Below are 27,036 nucleotides of genomic sequence, written 5' to 3' on the forward strand. Positions count from 1 at the left end.
TTATTAACATTCAGTCCCTTGGAACTTTTTTAGCATTATAAATGATTTTGTCTTGATCTCTTGACAGATCTTTCATGACTTGCATGCACCTCTAATCCTCGAAATGGACCAACATGAGTTTGCTTGCCATTTCGACCCTAGCAGTTGGATAAGCGTAACAGAGAGTGTGATGTTACACATAAATCCAATCCTTGGGATTGGATTTCATGGAATACTTGAGTTTGATGATCCCTTGATTGATTTTCCTATCTTTTCATAAGAATTTTAGAAAACTTGTGGTTTTCAAGCATATTTTGGTGTTTCTTTTAGTGAATTTTCTTTGGTAAAATATTAGTATTTGGTAGGTTTTTTGTATGCTTCTTGCACTAAAGAAAGGACTTTGTGCTCCAAAATTTATATTTTCCTTAGTTTTGGACTTTATTCTATCATTTTACCAAAATTTTCTAACACAAATGCTATTTTGTTATGCCCTTTTGTTTTGCAGACCACTCAAGTTCCAAATCAAGCCACTGGGTTTCTCTCCTTCTCCAAATCCTACCAAACCCCCCAAGAAAGCTAGCAAAAATCAGCTTCACTTGAAGCGCAAGAGAAGCTATTTTTGTTTAGTGGCTAGTGGTGAGGACTTCTTAACACCAAGCCACCAGGTTAGCAAAAATTATTCAACTCGATAGTAGAGCAGTTCCCCCAAGGAGCTAGGACAAGTCCAAGGTCACCCATCAATATCCTTACAACAGATGGTATCTGGAGCACAAGAACAATGAGGGCTTGCTATTATATTTGACAAGGGGTGCTATTTTCTCAGAGGTGAGAGGACCTACAAGTGTTGTGTGATGAGGATGGTAGTGATTTTGTGATCTTGGCAGTTTCAAAGGATTTGGGCTCACCTCTAAAAGAGATCTCAGTGGTAGAGATCAATTGTGATTTTGAAGAAGTTAATCCTATTCAATTAAGAGAGCAGTTTAAAGAAACAATAAGGACCAACTCCAATGTACTACTAGTGCTAATTCCTTATATATTTGGAGAGAAAGGGTCCTTGGAGATTAAGAGCAAGAAATCCATAGAGGGTGAGAGCAAGAAGAGGACTAGGATAGACTCCTCACCTAGGCCTATAGAGCACAATGCCAAGGAGGTAGGAAAGAAACAAAAGTAGACACAACAAAAGAAACACTCTATCTCAGCATCTAGCTCTAAGGATTTTAATGTTGACATTGGGGTGCTTGGCATGTTACAAGATTTTGCATAGTAGATTTTGATGTTAACACTTGGGTACCTGGCATGCAAAAATCTTTTGGCATAGTAGATTCAAGCCATAATTGTGCACACAAAGCTTGTTGATCCCAAGACTTTCCTTATTTAGACAAGGAAAATTCTTGGACCACCTGTGGACCCAGATATTGGTAGGAGATCTCTTGAGGTTAGACCAACACACCATCTTTACCTGTCAAATTCGAAATCAAATATGAAGATAAATGCTTTTTCAAATGTGGTACTATTTTTTGTAATGGTGGATCTAACTCATTGTCTTAATAAGGCCAGTTTTGATGTGAGTAGATCAAATAGCTACAATTATTTTGTTGTTGGTAGGTGTCATAGTGCGGAGGCTAGGAGCCAATTATGCACTGAGTGTCCTAACTTCCCACACTTTAAAACCACAGAATGCAAAATATATTCTAGTCTCACTAGGGAAGAGACCAATATTTTGGCATGGGATCATAACATCGACAATGACTACTGGCAACGTATGGGTTTCCTATAGAGAATCCATTTCTTTGATAATGAATACCTAGATTCCATGAGAACTAATGAGAAGGTGACACTTCCATTTAGGATTCATTGGCACCAAGAAACAAGTTTAGTTTTTGATGAGACAAAATGTTCGGATGCGATGAGGAGGTACAATAAATTTTTCCAGTTGGCATTCGCATTCACATTAGGTTGGCATTTGCATCACGTCCAATATGGGATCGTCAAGATGAAATTTTTGAGATACGGGAAAAGGGGTAGGTGAAGGGGAAGAAGCAAGTGAAGTCAAAGGACGACCCCAATATCATTCTAAGAGTATAGAGAAAAAGAGCTAATAGTGCTATGAAGGCATATCAGATGAGATGAAAATCATAGCATGGAGATCAATGTAGGGAATAAAGGGTGAAATGGTCATCCTTTCTACATTGGCCTTGGTTAAGGCATGAGAGCTCACCCTTGATGAGATGTCCCAAATTTTTGAGGAGTAGTCTCCTATGCTCATTTTTTGAAAAGTTTTTTTAAATTTATGTTTGTAAGATGTTTATGTATAATTCAATGCATTATTTTTATTACAGCCATAAGACTTATATAAGAATGCAAGAGCAAATGATGGTCTAGCTCAATGTATAATCTTGGGAGCAGATGGTAACAAATTATCCTATCTCTAGTGCATTTGAGTCCTTGAAGCCATTATTTATTGCATTTTAAAAAAGATTAAGTATAACATCATATTTCTTATTTGCAAATGCTATTGGTTAAAGCATAGCATTGTTTTAATCATTCTTTTATTTGTAATGTAGAAAAGTAGAGCAAAATTTAATAGCTTGGACTTTCCTTATCCAAATGATTTCCTTGCCCACATAGAAGAAACTAGACTTGAAAAGTACAAGAGACATGGTCTCCTTCTTTTGGAGAAAGATGATAATATAAAGAGCTTCAGCCCTCTCTCTAACCCTTTTAAGGGTTAATTACTATAATGTTTTCTATTGCAATATGAAGGAATTTGTTGCCAACATTCCCAAATGTGCTTACAAGTTAGCCATAGGCGACATTCCCTATGGTTTCAAATTAAAGGTAAGTGTCAATGATATTGCTCTAGGACACAAGCAAATTGATGCTATGTGTTGGCATTTAAGGTGCTTAAGATAGCTCCAGTTTGGAGGTTCATTATTCTTTGAACTGGATAATAATAAAGAATAATGTATCTCAAGTTTGGCGTATGCTTTGCAAAAGCAAAGGAATTGCATTGCTATTGAGGAAGATCCTTTACAAGCTACATTCATCTTGCAATAGGTGTGTGTGATCAATTATCTTCTTGATGCTGAAAGTTGGAGCTAAATATAGTTCCAACAATGCAACAATATAGTTGGCATCTGGAGAGCCCCAACCTAGCTTTAACAATGAAGAATATGAGTTAGTAGAGCTATTTGAGGAAGTAGCACCTGAAGAGGTTGATCTAGAGGGCAGCAGACCCTTATGCAATATTCAGTGGGATCTCGGAGAGTCCTTCTAGCGAGCACACATAGGGTGATTGGACCAAGTGGAGGAGGTCTCCTTCTTTTCCTACATGACCTACATCAAGTGCCACTCACATCTTGAGTCATCATCATGGTCCCCCTCAGGGAATGCAATTGGCTAGAGTAGGATGTCCCAAGAGATGTTATTTCCCATTTTTTGCCTACCCTTTGGACTAGCTTGTGCCACCATGCAAGATTTTCTATTTCTTTTAGTTGTTGGCTCACGGGGGTCCACCCATTGGCCCTTGGATGGAGAAGATGTGGGTAGATGGCAGATGCATTGGCTGCCCAGAAGGAGGTTTGGAGATGATCCCCCATTGCATGTGGGGTCACCCACTGATTGCATAATGGATATGGTTGGCATCCCTCAGGATTCTGGCTAGCACATGGTGGATGAGTAGGGACTTCAATTGGGGGATGATAGCTTGGCTCAAGAAGGGAGGACATGCCTTCTCGATTGATCCTATCTCACTAGCATACAAGATACGTGGACAGCATGTCTACCGTCATGATGCATCTCACCCCTCCTGATCATGCCCACACCTCTATTGAAGGATTGTGTGTAGAGATAGTATCTAGCATTACTACTTGTAACATCTAGGTTGATCAATGCATCTGAGTGATGGGAGGCCAAGTGGTTTCTCTAACGGCTACCCTAGTAGCCATCTGGCAAGATATCATCTTCACTTTGCATGCCATTTGGGAGTGCGATACTCTAGGTTTGAGAGTGACTGCCGAAAGGTAGGAGTGTTTCTACCAGGAATGGCTAAAAGGAATCTTCTACAGCCTTTCTATGAAGAGCGGTATTCGCTAGATTTATAGACCATCATCTTGGTTTCTAGCTCCTATTTTCGAATCTCTTTAGGTGATGAATCACGAGATCCAAAAATAGGTGGCTTTCCTATAGCTGGCAGCCTGTTTTCTTTTGTACTTTCATTAACAGCTCCTTTTGGAAGCTATTTGTATGGTGTTTTCAAGCATTAATAAAATCTAAATATTTTTGAAAATGTTTGATTTTAAAAAAATTTGAAAAAAAAAAGAGAGGTTGTTCCAGAATCTACAGAGCACACAACCTAGCAAACACCAGAAAGACCTAATGAACAGTTATATGACATTTAAAATGTCAATCTTTTAGTTGATGTAATACATTTCTGATGTAATGACAATACACTCTTTTATTGAATATGAGCTCTCTTTTCTTTCTTTCACAGTATGCAATTATCATGGTAATTAAGCTTTTGAAAGTATTATATAATGGCAATTATTATTTAATTTATAATATTTATGTGTTATTATAATCATGATTTTTTACAAATATTGAATATTAAAATTTTTAAATAATTAAGCTTTTCTTTCTTTCATAGTATGCAATTCTCATGGTAATTAAGCTTTTGAAAGTATTATATAATGATAATTATTATTTAATTTATAATATTTATGTGTTATTATAATCAAGATTTTTTACAAATATTGATTATTAAAAATTTTTAATTGTATTAGAATGTTTTTGAATTTATTTTGTTATAATGTTTTTAAATAATAAATTCAAGTATGTTTATATTATGTAGTTTTAAAGATTATAATTATTGAAACAAAAATGTTTGTCTTCAAACTTCCATATCATCTTTGTTTTATCATTTTTAGATAGGAGGCCTCCTCTTTAAACTTAATTTAATTCTTTTGGGTTTAAAACTCATCGTTAAAATATCTAATTGATGAAGGATTATGAATGTAAATTTTACAAAGTTTAAAATTTAAAAGATTACAATAAAGCATAATAATCAACCCTCTTTGTATGTGGAAAAGGAGATTAAGGTAACACTTTTTAATTCAATGAAGAACAACTTTAGTGCTTCTCATCTCAACCTATTTCTTTTTAGAGATTTTAATTTAAAATTCAATGATTTTTTTTATTTTAAAATTTCCAAAAGTCTATATAAAACTATTATGTTTTTAAATGCATAGGTTTAAATTTCTCCTCAATTTCAAAATAAAATCTGGTACTATTTTGAGAGAATCTTTAAAGTGGGTAACGTGCAATTATAGTTCTCACTTTTGATACACGATAGTGTTGTGGAGATCAACATCAACAAAAATATACGTAGAGGTAGATCTTCAAATCTAGGTAGAGGTGGACATCAAATTGAGATATAGGTAGATTATCAAATGGAACTCGACATCAACATCAAAAAATGGAAATGAAGCCAATTAATAACATCATTATTTAAGAGGGAAAAAGAACCTTCTTATTGAGATAGAGATAAATTGTTAAATAGAAGTCGACATGAAGATCAACAAAAATGGAAATGAAGCTAGTTCCCTACTTCTAAAAATGGAAAAAAGTCAAGCAGCAACATTATCACTCGAGAGGAAACTATCATCTTCAAATTGAGATAGACATAGATCATCAAATAGAAGTGGACATCAACATTTAAAAAAATAGAAATGAAGCTAGTTTGCAATATCATTATTCAAGGAAACTATCAATGCCAATGCAATCCTTCAAATAGAGGCAATTTTCAAGGAAGTATGAAGTCATCTCAAAGCATACAATGCAACTACTATCACAAACTTGTTCATTACAAAAGAGAATGTAGAAAGAAATAGTATGATCACAGTGTTTAATGCAACAACTAAGGAAATTTTAGAGGAAGAGGAGATCATTCTAAAAGTTATGTTATCATGTTAATCAACAAGAGCAAGTTTATGGAAGCTACAACAATAATTGAGGAAACTTTAAAGGGGAAAAAAAATCATCATTAGTGTCATGGTCATTATACCAACCAACAAGTGCAACGTTATGAAAAACAACAGTTGAGAAAACATGTACATTGTTATCTTCCTAGATGAAAAGGGAAAGCCTAGAGGTGCATGCAACTACCATGTCCACACTGTAGAAAAGGAAAATCAAGATCCATAATGTATCAACAATGGTGCATCATCTCCACAAAGGGTTCTCCAAAAAAATGAAATAATTGGAAGGTTCAAAAGACATATTCTATATTGAAAATCGTATCCAAGGAAAGGGAGAAGTACCCATGGACAAATATATTAGAAAGAAAGGGCTAATTGATGATGTACTCTATGTTTGAAATATTAGCAAATAATAGTTGGGAAAGTGACGAAAAATAACTATAGAGTAACATTTGATGGAGATGAATGCATAAATAGAGACAAGTCAAAATAATGCCAAATTGTCAAAAAAGGTGTTAAAGAAGAATTGTTATCCAAAAAGTTAGTCTTAATACCAAATTTGCATGCGATGTCAACTATTTTTAGCCTATGTTATTTAGAAGAAGGAATGTTATTTAGAGAGGTAGCCTTCGTACCAAGTCTACACACAATGCTAGGTATGCATTAATCTATGCCAATTTATGCAAAAAAAGGCACAAATATATGGACATGCAAACTTTAGAACTTAATAAAGCTCAAAAATCAAAATATGGTAATTGGTCTTCCAAGACTCGAATTTCTTGGAAAAGTTTGTGAAGCTTTTGCTTTTGGGAAACAAGCAAGGTGGTATGATGAAGTCCCGCCTATTTTGAAATATATTTAGATAGTAAAGTGTGCTCAAGAAAGTGATTTGAGCTATTGGGCCAGGCTCCCCAACCCTCCAAATCCCATTCTTAATCACAAATCAAAATGTTCTTTAGACAGAGCACAAAATGCACGTGTTTGGAATCTGGTAGATTATATTGGAAATGTGCTAGTAAAGTGTGCTCAAGAAAGCAATGTGAGCTGTTGGGCCAACTCCAACACTCCAAATCACTTTCTTAAGCCTAAATCAAAAAATTATTTGGACAGGGCACAAAATGAACATGTGTTTGGAATCTTGTAGATGATATTGGAAATGTGTTGATGCTGGTCTGTTGGTCCTGTTACCAACTATGCAAATCAATTTCTTATGCACACTTCTACACAAGTTTTTTTTTTGGGATTATTGTTGGTGATATTCTCTGCAGTCTTTTGAATGTATTTGGAAATTGCAACATTTTGGGAAAATCTGGAGACATAGCTCTAATGTGCTCAACAAAGAAATTTGGGAACTTGGGCATCCCCTCAACACTCAAAATTTCTTTCTTAGGGACATGTATGAAGTTTGTTCCAAGGGTAGTTTGTTTTGAAGTAAGAGCATCAGTTGCTTTTTCATTTAGAATTTTGGTGATGCTATTCTCTTCAAGCTTCTAAAAGGTATTGGCAATTGAAACACTAGGTGAAAATCTAGACTAATAGGTAGAATGTGTTGAAGAAAGCAATTTGGGATGTTGGGCATTCTCCCAAACCTCATAATTACTTTCTTAGGCACATGTATAAATTGTGTTATGAGAGCAATTTATTTTGAAGTAGGGGCATCAATTTCTTAGTATATATTTATGTTGGAATCATATATGATTGTGTTAATTAATGTTTTGAAATTTTCTTGGATACTGTTGTCTTTATACATTGTTGTTTGTGTCATATTTCATCTATGTTGGCCTTCTTATCAATTTAGTCGAATGTGAGAGATAAAGAGATTGTGTGGCACATAATTTCAGTAATGTGCTTAAGAAAGCGATTTGGCCTGTTGAACAACTCCCAACCCTCCAAATCACTTTCTTAAGCACAGTTTTGCATATGTTTCTTGTTGCATATTCTATCTTTCTCTTCTACCTCTATAGAGCCAATAGGAACTATTTTTGAATTCTACATTGCTGGTTGTGTTATCTCTCAACTGTGGACTTTGGATCAATTTAATGGACTGTGAGAGAGAAATAGGTTGTTTGGTATAGTTTTTGTTTGGATTTTCCCTGTGATAGCTTCTCTTGGTTGTGATAGTGTTTTTTTGGGTATGCCTTGACCTCGGGGGGTGCACTACTAAGAAACTCTATGTATCATGTGCATTCAAGGGGTATTTAAAAAACCCCTCAACTAAAATTTTTTTACCAATAAAAACACCCCTCTTTACTTATGAGCTAAGTGATTTTTTTCTAAAATCGAAATAAAAAACCCCTCTTGTTATTGTAATCCTGTTAAAAATTTTCAAAAAGTTAAATTAAAATACCCCTCCTTTTGAATGCACATGGTATACTAAAACTTTTTGAGGTGAACCCCCGAGGCCTTGACCAAGTTTGGGAAGGCATTTAAGAGCATGGATTGTTGCATTATATAGCATGGATTGTTGCATTATATGACAATATTTGTATTCTGGTATTGATGTTTCTACTATTATTCAAGAGGAGCAACATGCATGTGGGGGCTAGTAAGGCGAAGATACCCTAGATGAGTTCTTTTATATTGGATAACAACTCTATACCTAAATTTGTTTTTTAAATAGGTCGATCAAGGTAAAAAATAAGACAGGAAAATAGTTATGAAGTGTAGGTAATTTGGTGAATCTTTCAAGAACATAGTTGGAAGTGTGGAAGTCTATGTCACTTAGTGAATCTTTCAAGACAACTGGAAGTGTATGACATTGGATGAAACTTTTCCCAATACAAAGTTAAATTATTAGCCCATGCTTCCCACCTAACCCATCCCTAGCTCTTTTGATTATTAGCACATGGTGGGATGGGATTAGGATAGAAATACAAATGAATATGGATGGGACCACTTCTTCCCATTCCTGGCCTATTTTATCGCATGTGCTCACTTCCCCCAAGTGGCTAGCAAGGCTCGTCCAACCCCATTGGCATTCAAATTTCTATGTACTACTATAGCTACTTTTCTCCCAGCCCTACATTGCTAGTTTAACATGCTTGTTTGAGCGTCTACTAGCAAAGCAGCAGTGCATTGCCAAAGCATTATGATTGGCCCAAAGATTTTGCTCTTATGAAATTGGCTGAAACAACCTACAAAATCCCTTTCAAGCCTCATTAAATCCTACTATGGAATAAGACATGGACGTTATTTTTGTAATGCTAGTTGGCCATCCCATTGCTAGACCTTCAACCAAGATAGGAGTGCAAGGAAGAACCCTAAGAGACTACTCCCATACCCCCTAGACTAGCATTCAATTAGGGTCGCATTATATGGGTCCATCTCCATAGCAAACACCATGCGATGAGGAGACTTGCTACACCTGTTTTCAAAGATGGCATGGGAGGTGCTCGAGGGTAAGAGGCCATCCACATACCCTCAGTAGGCAAGGTGCGGGACGAATAATATGGAGGGTTTGACAAAGCTCTTGCCTTCCCCATAGGAAGAAGGAGATGCTAGCTACAGTAGGTGAAGCGAGTCGGAGCCCCCTCCCATTCACATCGCTTTATAAACCCCTACAGACTTTGTGTGGCTTAAGAAAGGCTGGCTGGCAACACGAGGCTCCCAACAATCGGCACATCTTGGGATGGAGATGTGGGGGGTGGCCCTCCCCACCCCCCAAACCTTCTTCACTAGAGGGCAATGTAGACAATAAAGAAGGTGAAGGCAGCCCTATGGGGACGCTCCTCGAACAGCTAGACTTGCCTCTGATGGCAGTCTGGCATCCCTATGCGGATGGCCCCTAATTCCACACCTCCTACAAGAAGGAGAGGTTGATGTGGTGTAGGCCATCACCATGTTGACACATGCTTCTTGGGGATGGCCTCTCCAAATAAAGCCTACTAAGATATTCGGGCATTAATTGTGGGAGGTTAAGGATTATACATCCTCACAGAAGTTGATGTAGCCCAGCCCCACTAGCAGGCCATTGTTAATGAGTAGCATGACCCGTCTATGACAGGTTACAGACCCGCTTCGCTGGATCTCAAAGTTGAGACCATAAGTTGCCTTTAATTTCGAGGAATTAAATTTAAGGTTTTATTTATAACTTAAAGAAATTTTCAAATTGTATCTCCACTCTCTCTCTCTCTCTCTCTCTCTCTCTCTCACACACACACACACACACACACACATACAAATCTCAACATTTGTAAGCTTTTTATTAAATTTTCTAATCAAATCCAAATGAATCCCTAGGAGTGCCTTTATTGATAATATGATCTAAATTAATTGAATAAATTGACCGACTATAATCAATCATCACATTAATTATTATATATTGATTTTTCATTTGAAGGTATAAATAAAATATATATTATTTATTTCACACACACACACATGAAGACTTTTTATTTGAACATTAAAATGACGGTAATTAAAGTCAAGTCCTAAAATTGAAGAAATGCAATTTTGGAGAAGCTTGTTTTTAAAGAAGAGGTGTGTGTATGATGATAATGTTTGTATGTTTGCTTAGGAGTGTGTGGGTTTTTTTGTCCATTGTGGAGATTGCATGTGTGTCTATGTGTAGGCCAATGCAAGTAGATGTATGCATCTATATGTCCATGTGCAATCCAATATGATTGTGTACTCATGTACATGTATGCTTGTGTCCCTATAAGTGTCTGTATATGTTCATGTGATGTATGTGCACCTTTGAATGCACTTGGCTAGAATATCGGCACCCATGCACATAAGTGTGTCAATTCCATCGTCCTTGCACCATGTCTCTATCTGTATAAACATACATATATACACACGTACGTACATACATAAGTATGTACATTTGTATGTACATACGTGTGTGTGTCCACACGCACGTGTGCGGGTATGGCTAGACACTTGAAGGTGGTAGCTTGTTGCATAAAGGCCATATGTGTCATTTCATGGCAATAACTCACCGCATGCCCACTCCACACACATGGTTGTCAAGCTTGTGCCTTAGCCTCTCTTGTTACATGTAAACATACTCGAGAAATCAAATCCCAAGCATAAATCCAGATTACCTAGACCATGAGCTTGCACTGAGCTCCCAACTTCCATGTGTAGCCCCCTCCTACGTCAAGGAATCTACAGGTTCTGGCAAAGAATCCTCCTCGACATCAGCCATACCAGCTAGCACCTGGATGACTCCAAGTACTCATCAATATCCTTCACTTTCACAAAAGTTTTCGACTCCTCATCCAACCACATCTCAAGGTCAAACATCCTCACTAAGACACGAAGGTCTTTGTTTCAGAATTGCTTTCTTGCACTTCTATCTATAATTCACCAATGACTTGCTGAGCATTTCTGCCCCAAATCTTGTTGACTTGATAGTCGCTGCCATGCTGCATTTGTTCACCATCTGCCTGGGCCTGTTTCAGCCTTCATCTCTAGCCAAATCTCTCTCTCTCTCTTTGGAAGAGCACTTATCTTCTTCTTACTTCATCAAGCTTCTTCAATTCACTATCTGTCACTATCTGTCCAAAAGTACATTTGTGGGCAAACACATATGCTTCAAAAGCTTTGATATGGAGGATGAAGGCAAACAGATACCTCTTGGTGACCTCAGCCTCAAGAAAGAAGCTCCTAAGAATGGGCAGCGCCTGATTTTTGATGTATTCTAACATGAGAATTGTCAAGGTCTCGCAAAACTCCTGCAGGAAATGACTCGAGATGATGAAGGGCCAAAAATGGATGCAAAGGGTGGCCACAGGACTTTCTATATTGCATTTCAAATCAATATAGCACAATCCCTATGGGCTTTCTATATTGCATTGCAAATCAATATAGTACTTATGGCATTCCCATCCCATAAGTACTTGATCGAATAACATACCTAGCAGCGTGTTTTTTTACGGATGTGCATGACACTAGAGCAAAAATAGTATTTAATGCTCGACCGACCATGCAAAGGATATCTAATGGGCGCAACACTTTTCCTACGCCTCAACCTAGGTGGTATTGAAATGTTCTAAAAGAGGCACACCCATCCGATAAGTACTTGGTCAGATAACACACCTAAGGGTGTGTTTTTTTGCGGATGTGCATATCACTAGGGGAAAAACGGTGTATAATGCGTGATCGACCATGCAAAGCATATCCGATGGTGACAATACTTTGCACACATCTCAAACTAGTTGAAACAGACTTGGGTGCAAAGTGGAGCCCCCATCCGATAAGTACTTGTTTGAATAACACACCTAGGACCGTGTTTTTATATGGTTGTGCATGACAGTAAGGCAAAAACGGTGTTTTATGCTTGATCGACAATGCAAAGCATATCCGGTCGGCACAATACTTTGCACACACCTTCAACTTGGTGGAATTGACTTACATGCAAAGTGGCATTCCCATCGCATAAGTACTTGATTGGATAACAGACCTAGCAGTGTGTTTTTTTACGGATGTGCATGACACTAAGGTAAAAATGGTATTTAATGCTCGATCGACCATGCAAAGCATATCCGATGGGCACAATACTTTTTCTACACCTTAGCCTAGGTGGTATTGTTCTCAAAGAGGCACACCCATCTGATAAGTACTTGGTCAGATAACATCTGGGAAAGAGGTGATCAAATGTGCTAGACTGAATCCGGTGGCTTCAAAAAACATTGCCGCCACACTCAAAGTTTTGGGCCCTATGTGGCCTGTGAAGTAAAGCCAGTCATCTCTCAGATCTGAGTACTTCAAAACCTTGGTGGCCACTTGGGTTCTAAACATAGAGATCCAACTTCATATGGAGGCTATTGAGAGCATGGCCGAGGCCAGATGCTGAAGTAGTGGTAAATTGTTGAGAGCATGGTCGAGGCCAGATGCTTAAGAAGTGGTAAATGCCCAACAACTTAGGTGTTTGCCTCCAACAACTCCTTGCAATCGGCCATCTTGAAGTCCATCCATGCATAGCCTCTCACGATGCTTCCCTACCTCTGCAGATCTAGAAATTAGATCCCTGCCCAAAAAGGACTCTTTCGGTGGTAGATGAATTACAAAGCCCTTTCTCTCCATCGCTCTTTCCACAAAGAATCACTCACAATTTAGCAAAGCTTCAACAACACTCGACACATCGGTTGAAAAATTGCTCATCCGCGCCTTCGGTTGCAAACTTGCAGCTTGCTCAAGTGCAAAACATAGAAAAATCTATGAAGTATATGATCATTCGTGGAGGTTGGCTGTAGGTTTTTGATGATCGGCAAGTCGTCAATACGTTGGTTGATCAGAAAGACTATTCCTAGACTTCTCTAATCACAGATTATACAGGCATGTACCTCCCACATTCAATATCTCCGAAGCTTCCTACGCAGGCATGCTTTGGGACGGTGTGCAAAAATACCCAATAATTTGAGATTCAAAAAAGCTCTCTAATCATTGGCCATCACTATAAAATACACCCACAAAGCAACATCTTTCCTGAAGAGAAACATCCCGAACGACAAGGGAGCCTGAGGGAGACTCTTTCACATTACACATAGAAATTACAACCGATTCCATAAAAGAACACGGAGTTGTGCGAGGTCAGAGAAATAAAGACAAACAAAGAAGCCCGATGTAGCGATGATGACCCACATTGTAATGCTTGGAATGGCTGTCCATACTCTGCTGACTGGAGGACATCTGAGGAGCCTGAGCGCACGGGTGCTTGGAGGATTCAAATGAGCAAAAAGGCCGAAGAGATGACTGCAAACACAGGGAAGTGCAGGAGTTGACAGGCAGGGGAGAGGAGGATTCAAATTTCACGTGCTGGAGTATAATCGCTTTAAGAAGAGGAGTGCTCAGCAGATGCACCCTGCTTGCATCCTAGCTACACGACATGTGGCAATCTTTTGCCTCCCTCCACATGACAAATGGCTCATTAGAACCTCCCTCACTCCTTAATATATAGTATATAGTAAGATATAAGATAAGATAAGATAAGATGAGAAGTTTGTTGTTTTTTGTATCTCTACTTAGCTCAACCCAATGCACTCCACTATGATACTAAAGAAGTTGATTCGATTTTAGTATTGTCAATTTAGAAGCTCAGTATAAGGGGACATGGCATTGCCACCATGTGGTGCCCTTCTCGGCAACATTAAAAGCATGCATTATGTACTGATTATGTAGGATATGGACATGTCCGCAAATGGAAATGTTTGGCGCATGATTAGTTGGGTATATAGAGAGTTGAGGCGTTTTCTCCTTCTCGCATCCTCTCAAACATTTCAAGCAACCACAATGTATGCAACTTTAGCATTTTGTTTGCTCAAGCATCAACACTTGGATGTGTACATTGACATAAATGTAGTTGCCTAATTCAAAGGTAGAACCATCCACTTCAGCTCCTGAATAGTGGGCAACACATTGTACAACTTTTTGCAAGTTTGGTGCCCTCCCACAAACATTTGGAGACAATGTTCGCAAATGGAAATAGTTGGCACATGATTAGTTGGGTATATAGAGAGGTTGAGGCGTTTTCTCCCTCTCGCATCCTCTCCAAAGATATGGGCATTTGGAGACAAAGATATGGACATGTCCGCAAATGGAAATGGTTCTCGCATCCTCTCCAATGTTTCAGGGAGGCTGCCCATTCACTATTTCCTTGATTCAAGGCAAGCACATCCCCGTGTCTCTGGATTGATGAGATGTAGGCAGGAGCCAACCGGTTGCACCTCCCGTAACTTGCTGTGCAGGTCTCCAGCACTTGGGAATGAAGGCCCATCTTGGCACTTTCAGAGAATGATGCTCCATTTTACCAGTTCAACCAACCCAGTAGTGCAATGTTGGGCTGGAATCTGGATTTTTCCAAGCAGCCAGGGCAGCTCAGTCCACTGCCAGGAAAGTGGCATCACTCAGCATTCTAGCAGCGCAGGGCTGCAAAGGATCCTGCTAGTAGGGCTCCCCAAGCACCACTGCTGGCGCGGGGAGGCCCTCTTATGAAGGCTCAACGAGCTGATTCGTAAAGTGTTCGAACTTATTAGAGAAACGGTGGCAGCCGGTGAAGCCTGTTCAAAGGTTCTTGTTCAAGACACGCAGGGACATAGTTTGAGCACTGCCCATTCAGCGCTCCCCAGCACACGGGTTGCTGCTCTAAAGACCCGTAGATAGGTGACAAGGTAACTACTCTAACTAGACTCTCGAATGGAAGAACCACTCGCACAAGCAACAGGCTTGAAAGTGGGGTGACTGCGCTAGCGGCTAGGGAGGTGTAGCGGCAATGTCAATCACCTCAGGCAGTTGGCAGTTGCCCGGTGAGATGCAGCATCATGAGGCTCCATAATTTCCACTTTGAATCGGCTTAAGTAGTCGCGGTACGGAGTCGGGAGACTTGGAGCCTCAGGAGTCAGAGTCTACGAGCAGGTATGCTAGCTACAACTTACTAGTTAGGCCGTTCCAGCTACGGAAGCTCTATGTTTAGGACTCCGCAGTCACAGCACTGGGACAGATCGACCTTGCTTTTGACAATGGAGGATCATGGAGCTACTAGGTTTTAGGTCCTGGGTAGTCTTTCGTGGACGACAATCTCTTCGGTAGTATGGTTGGAACTTCTTCGGTTGGATCCGTAATTGGTCGGAGTTCTTAAAAGTATACTATCTCTTCCCCTGGCTGGCATTCCCTGACGATGAAGATCCATACACACCTTAAGTTTTAACATAGATTACTGACATACGACGATCATTTTCTGGACCTTCCCTGCAACAGAGAATCTAATGTCGCATTAACCAGGCTCCAGAGTTCACACTTCGAAAGTTCGAGTCCAGAGTGAGCTTTCGTGCTTCGAAAGCTCGGTTCTCGAAGGTGCTGCACTGCCGTTGCCGGGAAATATTTTAGAGGCGCAAGCCAGTGGAGTCTGGAGTCTGGACTGACGTTCTACTTGTCGTAGTGATGATGTCCGACCTGCGCATTATCAAGTAACGGATTCTGGAATCTGCAAAAATCCTGAGGCACATCTGTCAACATGCTGGCTACTTTCTTATTTGTGCGACACAGCCGCGATTCGCAACATCCAACATAATAACACACGCTTCCCAATCTCCATAAAACAATTTGGAGTGCATTTTTCAACAGAATGCTGTATGCTTTCCCTGAGGTTTCTTTCAGAATTCAGCTAGGATTTCGCATTTTGGTTTGCATATTGAGGAGAAATGCAATGTGAGAAACGCGGCTTGATTCACGTCATGATTCTTGTCTATATATTGAAAGAGGAGCTCGCTAGGCTTAAACCGAGTTAAAATTTGTCTATGTAGAATTTAGAGGTTTCTTTTTCCTCTTTTTTTTTTGCCGCATGCATTTTTTAAGAGTCCTCGAACCTTCTTGTAATATATAACAAATTGATCAATCGGACAATATCTAAGCAATGATTGTAAATTTATTTTTACTTGGTGCCTCCACACCTCTACATGATAAGATCCTCAAGTGTGTGTTCCAGCTAGCTCTATTTTTAGAACTCTATAAGCATCATGCTTCCTGCCAAAAAACTGTATCACCCTCATAATCTTGCCCTCATAGGAAGCTTGCGAACAGCTTTGAATTCCAGAAAAAAAAAAGGCATCTCTATTTTTTTCTTAGGACATCGTGTAACATGTTTATCCTCCATGATGTGTTGCTCTTCTTTTTTCTTAATGGTTATACAAAAAGATTTCACAATCATTTGTAAAAGGTTTCATAATCTACTATATAGTAGCAATCACATATGAATTGTAAATCAAATGTGTTTATCTCCTCAATCTTCTATACATATGAATTATAAATCAAATGTGTTTATCTCCTCAATCTTCTGTGTTCGTATATAGCCTTGGGATTGCTTTCTTTTCAACATGTTGATCCATGGTGATGCGAAGTCCCAAAATCCACCTCAACAGTCCCATTTTCCTTTGAATTTCACTGACCTTCTACAAAAGAAACTCTTAAGCTATATTGGAAAGTAGGAGTAAAGATCAACATAACAAGAGATAAATAAAGGAGCAAAATGCAACTTTAAAATTTAAAGGTTGTAGTTCAAAGAAGAGAATCCATAGACAGACAAAGTAAAGGGAAGTCATTTATAATCTTTCTTTTGAATTTTACTTTATTTAAAAAATATGTGTTCTCTTGGGAAAAGAAGTAAAGTCTCCTTAATCTTATTGGGGAAATAGTTAATGCACAAAGCATATCAACAAAGCATCAAGAGACAAAACGGAAGAAAAAAAATCATCTGATAATGCCTTCATAGCAACATCAGTTCTTTTTCTCTATCCTTTTAGAATGATATTGGGGTCATCCTTTGACTTCACCTGCTTCTGCTCCTTCACCTCCCCCTTTCCCATATCTCAAAAATTCCATCTTGAAGATCCCATATTGGACCTAATGCGAATGCCAACTAGAAAAATTGGTCGTACCTCCTCATGGCATCCAATTTGTCTCATAAAAAACTAAACTTATCTCTTGGCAACAATGAATCCTAAATTTAAGTGTCACCTTCTTATTAGCTCTCATGGAATCAAGGTATTCATTGTTGAAGAAATAGATTCTCTGTATGAAACTCATACCCTGCCACCAGTAGTCATTGTCATTGTTATGATCCCATGCCAAAAGATTGATCTCTTCCCTAGTGAGACTAGCCTATATTTTGCACTCTCCAATTTTAAAGTGTGGGGAGTTAGGATACTCAGTGCATAATTGTCTCCTAGCCCCCGCACTGTGACACCCACCAACAACAAAGTAATGGTAGCTATTTTTTTGCTCGCATCAAAACTGGCCTTATTAGGACAATGAGCTAGACCCACAGGTGGCCCAAGAAGTTTCCTTGTCTGAATAAGGAAAGCCTTGGGATCAACAAGCTTTGTGTGCACAATATTTTCCCTCTTAGCATTATGGCTTGAATCTACTATGGCAAAAGCTTGTTGCATGCCAGGTACCCCAGTGTCAACATCGAAATCCTCAAAGCTAGATGCTAAGGTAGTCTTTATTTTATTGTGTTTGCTTCTGTTTCTTTCCTACCCCCTTGGCACTATGCTCTATAGGCCTAGGTGAGGAGTCAGTCCTAGTCCTCTTCTTACTCTCACCCTCTATGGATTTCTTGCTCTAAATCTCCAAGGACCCTTTCTCTCCAAATATGTAAGGAATTAATACTGGTAGTAGATTGGAGTTGGTGGTCCTTATTGTTTCTTTAACTTGCTCTCTCAATTCAAAAGGATCAACTTCGTCAAAATCACAATTGATCTCTACCACTGAGATCTCTTTTAGGGGTCAGCCCAAATCCTTTGAAAATGCCAAGGTCACAAAATCATTGCCATCCTCATCATAAGAGAGGGACCTTACAGTGCCACAACACTTGCAGGTCTTCTTAGCCTCTAAGAGAATAGCACTCCTTGTCAAATATAACAGCAAGCCCTCATTGTCCTTGTGCTCTAGATACCATCTGTTGTGAGGATACTAATGGGTGGCCTTGGAGTTGTCCTGGGAGCCTCCTCAAGGAAAGTGCTCTACTACCAAATTGAATGTTTTTTATTGACATGGTGGCTTGATGTTGAGAAGTTATCACCGCTCTAGCCACCAAACAAAAATAGCTTCTTTTGGGCTCCAAGTGAAGCAAATTTTTTCCTAGATTTCTTGGGGGATTTGGTAGGATTTGAAGGAGGGAAACCCAAAGGGTAAGATTCCTCTTTGGGTGGCTTGAATTTTGAGCTTGATTGGTCTACAAAACAAAAGAGCATTTGTGTCAGAAAATTTTGGTAAAATGATATAATAAAGTCCAAAACTAAGGACACTATAAAATTTGGAGCACAAATTCCCAAGTGACTACTATTGTATCAAGAGATTGAATGATTTGAGCTTTTAGAATCAAGTTCTCATAAATAAAAAAGCAAATCAAAGAATGTATCTATATGGTAAGCAATATGCCTCTTCTCCAAATGGGGTACCCATGGATGGCTTACAATTCTATCTTTCATTCCAGACCGTGAAATCAATGCTTCCCTGCAAGAACCTCTAGCAATTGAGAATGAGGTAAAGGAGGCACAAGCATAAGGAAGGGATAAAGGTGCATGTTTGAGAAGAGAAGTTTGATAGAGAAGTCAAAAACATACTCTAGAAGTGCAGACAATGAAATGAGGTGCAATACTATCTTTGAAGACCAAGCCCCCATCCTTGAATGGCTCAAGAGTAACACTACTACTTTGTGCAATATATGATTTTGTATGGCCAACATCCTGTCCTCATTCAGAGCAAGTTGTACAACCTCAGAGTCTACCACTTGAGGTTGAAACTTTATTCAACATACCTACACAAGAGAGACACAAGAGATGTATCTTGGTGGACGACAATCTCATCAAAGACAAGAAGAGCTCACTAAAATGTGAACAAGTTCCATACAAGATTTGAAGGTTGGATTCATGATTGCAACGCTTACTCAAGGGGACCCTCTTGGACATCCATTCTGAATTGCAAAAGTGGTAAACTCAAAAGTCTATGCAAGGGAAGGTAACTTCCATTGTTGTGCAATGGTTTATGACTACGCATGCTAATCCATTGAATTGAAAATATGCTCTTGAAATAGTTACATCTCAAGGCAAGAAGGGGCACCAAAAAACCAACCACGATTGGATGTTCTTGATCTTGGAGAAGTAGACATACTTGTTTATGATTTTCAACTTACAAATGATGGACGTCTAAGGAAGAAGACAATAGATTGCTCTTTAAGAAGGTTCCATCCGTGACACATCTTGTTGGATCCTCCTCTTCTAGACTCACATGGTTGCAAATGGAAGGGGCACTAGGTCTTCATGGGGATGAAGAGAATGTTCTTGTTAATAGTGTGGAGGAGGATGGATCATCCACTTTGGGATGATCATCAAATCATGACAATGACATTGATGATGATGAAATTGTAGGTGTTGATATAGATGAGGATGTAGTTGTAGAGTGAGACAGTGTATGTACACTCTTTGGTTATGTAGCACCCTCTTAATGTTAATATTTTTTTGAATATTAGTGTATCAAGAAATTGCCAACTTTTCAATCCCAATAATGAAGTTAGCATACCATAAGTACTATACATTGTGTTTTTTTAAATTATGTAAATTTTAGCAAATTTAAAAATTACTAAGGAAAAAACTCTTAAATTTAGGACTTCTTTTTGCATCCCTTTTTTTCCATAGTAATACTATGCAATATTATTTTTAATTATTAAAAAAAAAGTATCACATTTTGCTTTTTAAAAAGGAATATTCCATTTAGTTCTCGTTTGTGTGCAATGTTACCCACTTTATATGCAATAGTGTTCCACCTCTATTGTTTATGATCTTCTATTTGATCTCCACCTCTACCCCTATTTTGTTGATGTTGATGTTGACATTGGCATTGGTGTTGATGTCCATCTCTATTTGTTGATCTAACTCTACCTTGATGTCACTTGTTTTTTAATTGCAATAAATTGAAACAAGTTTTCATAGCCTTCCCTTAATCCCTTGAGGATGAGTAGGTTACTTCTTTAGAGTCTATTATTTCACTTACATAACAAGTTGAGAGTTAGTCCTTGACTCTTAATATATGCATGTCAAGACTCATTTCTATGTCAAAAGTTTTGACTGATTTGATTCCTTAGTGATGCAATTCTATAAGTGTACTTTGATCCATGCAAAGTTGCAAACCTGCCCCATGATTCCTTTAATGTTTTTGAAGTATTGATTTGAACAAGAATAATATCTTGTACATTCTATTTCAGCAAAGTGATGGGCATGCAATCTTCTTTTCCCCTTCTTAATTGATCTTTCCCAATAGCAAGATATCTCATCTAATCAATTGGGGGTTTGGCTAGAGAAACATCTACATATTTTCCATGCATTACTTCCATGTGTCATAATGTGAGTTCTCTACCTTTATTCTTAATGTGCTTGACTTCTAGGTCAAAATGGCACTCAACACAAAGGCCAAAAAACTAAGACATGAGATCCTAAAAATAGGTAGTTTTAGGCTTCAAAACCAAATTAAGTTAGGCAAAAAACATGCCAATTTGATCCTTGGGTAGACACTCTATACAACATGTAGCACAATAGGTTTTTTAATGGAATGGAATTTTCAAATGTGGGGGATTTACAAACCATTCACTAATAGGAGGGTGTTTAAAAATACTTATATAATGTAATTATGGTACGTACATGCATGGAGAAGACATTTAAATTCAAAATCACAAAATGTATACATAAAAAGCAGGGGAAAACAATCATTTAAAGTGATTTTATGTGTTCCATGGACTTTTACAAAGCAACTACCTTAGGCTTTGATCATAAGGTCTCCATGGCATAGACTTCCTCACTGGATTTGCGTCGTTTGATCACAGAACTGACCTATGAGAAGTAGTCAGATATGGGTTTAAAGGAAAAAATACAATAAAGCACAGAAAGAACAGATGGCATGGTAATTCCATTCATATGTAGGGGTGCCCTAGTAAGGTTTGTGCTGACGTAGCCAATGACTATGTGTTACAAGGAGGGCACATGATGTCATATGTAGTGAGAAGAAAGTAAGCTAGTGGAGCAAAAGGTGTCTAACAAGCACAAATATGACATGACATGATGGCATAACATTGCTAACGTGGTTGTTGATGTCATAATGTGATGTGGTGATGTGGCATGGTAGTCATGATATAGCCAAATGTGGTAATATTGATGTGGCAAGGTGTTGTGGCAAGAAATTTATGTGGTAGATGATGAGGTGGCTCTATTAACATGGTAAGGGTGATGTATCTCTACCAATGTGGATGTTGGCTAATGCATATAATAGTGATGTGGCACCAAAATTTGGAAAGGCTAATATGTGGTGAGGTTGAGTAGAGCTGTGATAGACTTTGAGGCAACAAAATTAAGAACCAATGACACCTATCAAATATCTCATGACTCTTGGCATGTATTCAATCTTGTGCAAAGTCAAATACTACACAAATTAAACTATAGGAGCCTTAGAGGGCCTATATAATAAAACAATGGGAGATGCAATAAACATTGACAAATTTTTTGTTACATGTGGATGGAGGAAGATGACGAGCTACAAGTGTAGGAAGATAATCGTCTTTGAGGGCTTGCATGGCAATTGGAGTTGTGTTGCTACAAGCTTCAAAACACATAAGCATGGCAAATATTTTGCCACTTTGATCTCCACAAGATAGGGCTCTTTAAAGTACCTTTTAATGCATTTCACTTGAAATTTGTGGAGCTAAAAATCATGCCATGAGCTTAAAGCATGTAATGATAGCTTCAATGATTACTTAATAGGGCTTAAATGGCATAAAAAAGGGCCATGGTTGCACACATATATTAAGGACATTGTGTAAATTGCACAATATGATAAGGGCATAGGTCAAGCCCTAACCCTAAACCTTAGGGGTTTATTTACATATTTACCTTTATGTTCAATACAATGTAATGTAGATTTATCAATCTTGTGCACTGCAATCTCTAACCTCGATCTTCCAAAATGGTGTCGGAGCCACTCATCTCTATCCCCTATGAGAGAATGCAAGCTCTTACTTCCATAAAGTCACACACCCTTTCCCTTGTCAAGACACGAGACCTTATTGTTAAGGAAATTCCATCTCTTATCTATCTTATCTTATAGAGCTCATTTTCATCTCCATTGTTCAATAGAAAACTCATCAACATTCTAGTGCTCAAGCTTGAGTTGTGGCCTTTTGAGTCTTTGTGTGTCCTTTGAGAGGGATTTGTTGTGAGAAGTTTGTAATTTGATAGTTTATTTTCTATAAGGTTCATTTTCCTCATTTTTTAATGTGATTTATTCTTGAGAAATATAGTAGATTCCTCCTCTTTATGCTCCATGTTACCTTTGGCATCTGCCTAAGCTACCCACTACATCTATAATTAACAAAGCAAGATTGGACAGTGACTCCACAAGGAGACATGTCAACAACTCAACATAACCAAGGCAATCCCACGTTTCAAGAAAGGGCATGGATTGGATAGAGGAGTATAAAGATAGGAATAATATCTAAGATGGTTCGTGCATAGATGGGTTCACCACTTGAGAGGGTGCATTGATATTCTTCCTCCTCAGCCTCTTCCTCCACAAGAAACCTCAAAGCATCTCCTCCACGAATCTTTCATCCATGATCCATGTGCAAATAAGCCGCATCACACATGGGCCTTCTAGCAAGTGACGCATGGCATAGTAGCACATTAGCATTATCGATATCACATAGGCCACATCATCACTATAGTCAACATGTCATATCATTAACCACATCCTTAGTCATCTCATGAAGCCCATTCAACATGCCATGTCATCAAATCGTATAGTCAAAATATGTCATCATGCCACATCATCATGTGCCACCTAAGAACATAGTGCCACACAGACACAATTTTGTAAGCAAAATGTGAACACACTATGCCGCATCCTCATTTTTACCACTCCTTGGACAAATTTTGGTAAATTTTTCAAATCAAATGGCCCCAACGTTTTATCCTTGGGGAAGTTTGCAATGTTGTAAAAAGCGAAAATGCTCCACACCATGCTCTATATAGTGGCCATGTGCATTAGATTTGAATGTTTCCTTTTCGATAGTTCAGATCAAGCCATACTGTTGAAACCATATCCTAATTCACATTGTAGCCTCTTCAAACCCTCACATGAAATGAATGACAATTAGATATTTTTCCACAATTTATTCATTGACAATTGCCTTAGAGGAAATTGAACTCCACCATTTCAAGTTAGCCATTTCTTGAATCACTTGATTATGAAATCAATTCCCTTAAACCTATCATTAGTGCACACATGCATATAGCTAGCATACCACCTTAAAACATTTGGTAGGGGGTATCTCATCACATCAATAATACACTTGGTAGAATGGTCTTCCTTTGGATTTAGGATAGTTGCACATATTTTTACACACATGCCAACCATGTAAAGTCACATTTTTGGCTATATTTTTGGCATTGGTTCTTGCACACATACATTAATGTTGTACATCCTCTTGGATACTCTCAACACACTATCGTCATCACTTCTTTGGCACACATTCTTCCATCATGACTCAATTCAAACATTTACTAGTATGCACTCCCCTCATATTCTTGTAGGTGTGGATCATGGTCTACAAAATGATATGTTTTAAGAGGGAGTATCACTAATTGACAGGTTTAGCATGAGCTCCATAGTAGTAGCTCAGAGTATAAGCCCCACAATGGTAGCTCACAATTTTTTCATGGGTAGACACTCTCAACGGCACAAAAGTGGCCTCTATCATAGAGCACCAGACAATCTCTATTATGGAGCTATTCATAGTCAGATCATACTGATGATATACTAGTCATGACTCTATCATGGAGCTATTCACAATCAGATCATATTGATGATATACCAGTCATGACTCTAGATGAGATCCATGAGTGGAAAATATAACTCACCTAAAAGTTTTGTTGCCAAAGGGTATGTAGTGGTACATTATTCCGATTGTCATCTCATTGATTCTTGAGATAATGGGCACTAATGTACCTTATACTACTTTGGGTCAAACTCCACATTTTGGTCATGCACACTTGTATGCAACCCTTCATCATGAGGCACTTCCATTTACAATAGCACTAGCTAGTTCTAGTGATCTAAACTGATGTCACATGCATTCATGGATTGATTCCATCTATTTTTGCACCAAACGATGTAGATATGTAGTAACATTGTAGCAATGACCATGCAAAATTGTAGGTAATTTCTTAGTATGAGGCTCTCACATCTCTAGTAGCATGCAGAGATACATACCCTGGCACATCTAGCACCTCAATTGATGGCATTCTAGAATCCATCATTGATTCATTTTCCTCTACCGTGAAGCATATCATATCCTTGGATTTAGTTCTACTTCCACCAATTGTGATAAGTAGATCAATCATTAGGACATTATGACATCATCTCAATTATGTTGCATTGCATCAAGGTCTCCCCCAATTCACCATATAGTGTACTTGAATTTTGTTATCATCACCACCTTTGATCAACAAATCATTTCTCAACATGAGGATTTTATTCATCAATGCAATTGACATTATCAAGTTTAGCCATAGAGAAACCTAGGGTACCTCAGTGTTCCAAGATGCATTTATGGCTATAGTATGTAGTCCATACTTGGTGCAAATTAGTAGAATAGAATTCACTATATCACATGCCTTTGGGACATCTTATATAGTTTTCAATGTATTTTAAATTTTTAGCCTTCATAATGTCAACTCCTCCTATAATAGATGCTATATCTGGTTTTGACTGATGTTCAGCCATGTATAGCACATATTGTCTTTAGCTCATGGTAGTTGAGCATACATACGGAAGAATGTCATGCCTGTTATCTTTTGGGAGCATTCAATAGAGGATATTACCGTACTTGGAAATTTGTCCCTACTCTATGCAATACTAAGACCACTTTGTCCATAGTAACTATGTAGTCTTCTATGACCCTGCATCCTACTATAGATGTTACTCTATGCCCCTTGGGTCACTTTGTCCATAGTGACTATGTAGTGTTTTATGACCTTGCATCCTACTATAGATGTTACTCTACTAGGGCATACCTCAATAAATGCTATCAATTCTTTTGGGTTGATGACTCACCTATTTGTCTCACAACCTTTTGGATTATGTCTTCATAGATGCACCAATCAGATTTACATTCGAATGCAACTTTCATAGATCAGTTGCAAAATCCAGAGAGACTTGTAACATGCTTAGCATGTAGTCATGCACACATTCATGTAGTCATCGATTGATTGACCAGATTGTGATCCAAGTAGACTTCTTTCTTTTTGGTATACTTCCATCTTCCCTTCGGCCTAATTTTTGGGTTTTGTTTCCAAAAGAGAAGGATGATCTACAACTTAAGAGGGGGAATTGTGCAATCTACTAAATTTACTCATTGTAAAAAATCCTATTATTTTGCCATTGTTCTCACACATGCACATACTACTGTAATATCTTTAGATTTCTTGCTTAGTTTTGGTTGATATCATATGCACCAAACAAAATCCAAAAAAATATCTTGTACATGCACCTTTACTTACGTAGTGAGATTTGAGAGAGTGTAAATTGCACCAATTATAAGGGCAAGGGGCCACACCATACCATAAGTACAAGTACCTCCCCCCCCCCCCTCTCTCTCTCTCTCTCTCTCTCTCTCTCTCTCTCTCTCTCTCCCTCTCTCTCTCTCTCCCTCTCTCTCTCCTCCCTCGCTCCCTCCCTCCGTCCCTCCCTCTCTCCCTCGCCTCTCTCTCTCTCTCTCTCTCTCTCTCTCTCTCTCTCTTCCCTCTTGCCTCTCCCCCTCCCTCCCCCCCTCTCGCCCTCTGTCCCCCCCTCTCCCTCTCCCTCCCTCCCCCTCTCTCTCTCTCTCTCTCTCTCTCTCTCTCTCTCTCTTTCCCATAATGTACCTCTATTACCACAATTACTAATGGATGAGATAAAGCTTCAAAACAACATATTTTTCTCTCTAAAGCTTCATTTCAAGAGATATTTTGAACCAAAATGAATGGAAGACTCTCCAGTATGCCAAGGATCAAAGAGTATCCTTTTAAAAAGGCAACTTAAGCTCTCATAAAGAGAAAAGGAGGGAGTGGAGAGAGAGAATTAGTAGCACACACACATAACTAACACACATTTAGTTGAAAGAATGAATATAGACAAATTCCCATCACTTTTAGTGCTAGAGTTAGGGTTAGTGTAAGTCCTATTTTAGGACTCTCTAGCTGTTAGTGTCTATTTACATTTGTGCATGATACTGAGATGGCTCCTCAACACTAGTAGTTTTGTATTAGATACATTGGGGAATATGAGAAACTATCTATCTAGATGATAGTTATGTCAAGGGAAGAAAAATACCTTCATTTGGGAAGAAGCCTAAATAAAAATTTTGGAAATCTTAAAGTGTCTTTAGCTGTAACTTTAATGTTGAAAGTAGTGGTACCCAATGAATCATTTGTGGTTGACCTGCTAGTACTGTTGCAGTAGGGGTAGGCACTTGCAAAGTGCTTCCAATGGAATTTGAGTGTGAAAAGCTAGAGAACACACAATAAAATTACTCAACATATAAGAACGAGATGCATGCTAT

Source organism: Dipteris shenzhenensis, chromosome 28, assembly GCF_047967505.1.
Source record: "Dipteris shenzhenensis isolate YYH24624 ecotype China chromosome 28, Dip_SZ_1.0, whole genome shotgun sequence".
Classification (NCBI taxonomy): domain Eukaryota; kingdom Viridiplantae; phylum Streptophyta; class Polypodiopsida; order Gleicheniales; family Dipteridaceae; genus Dipteris; species Dipteris shenzhenensis.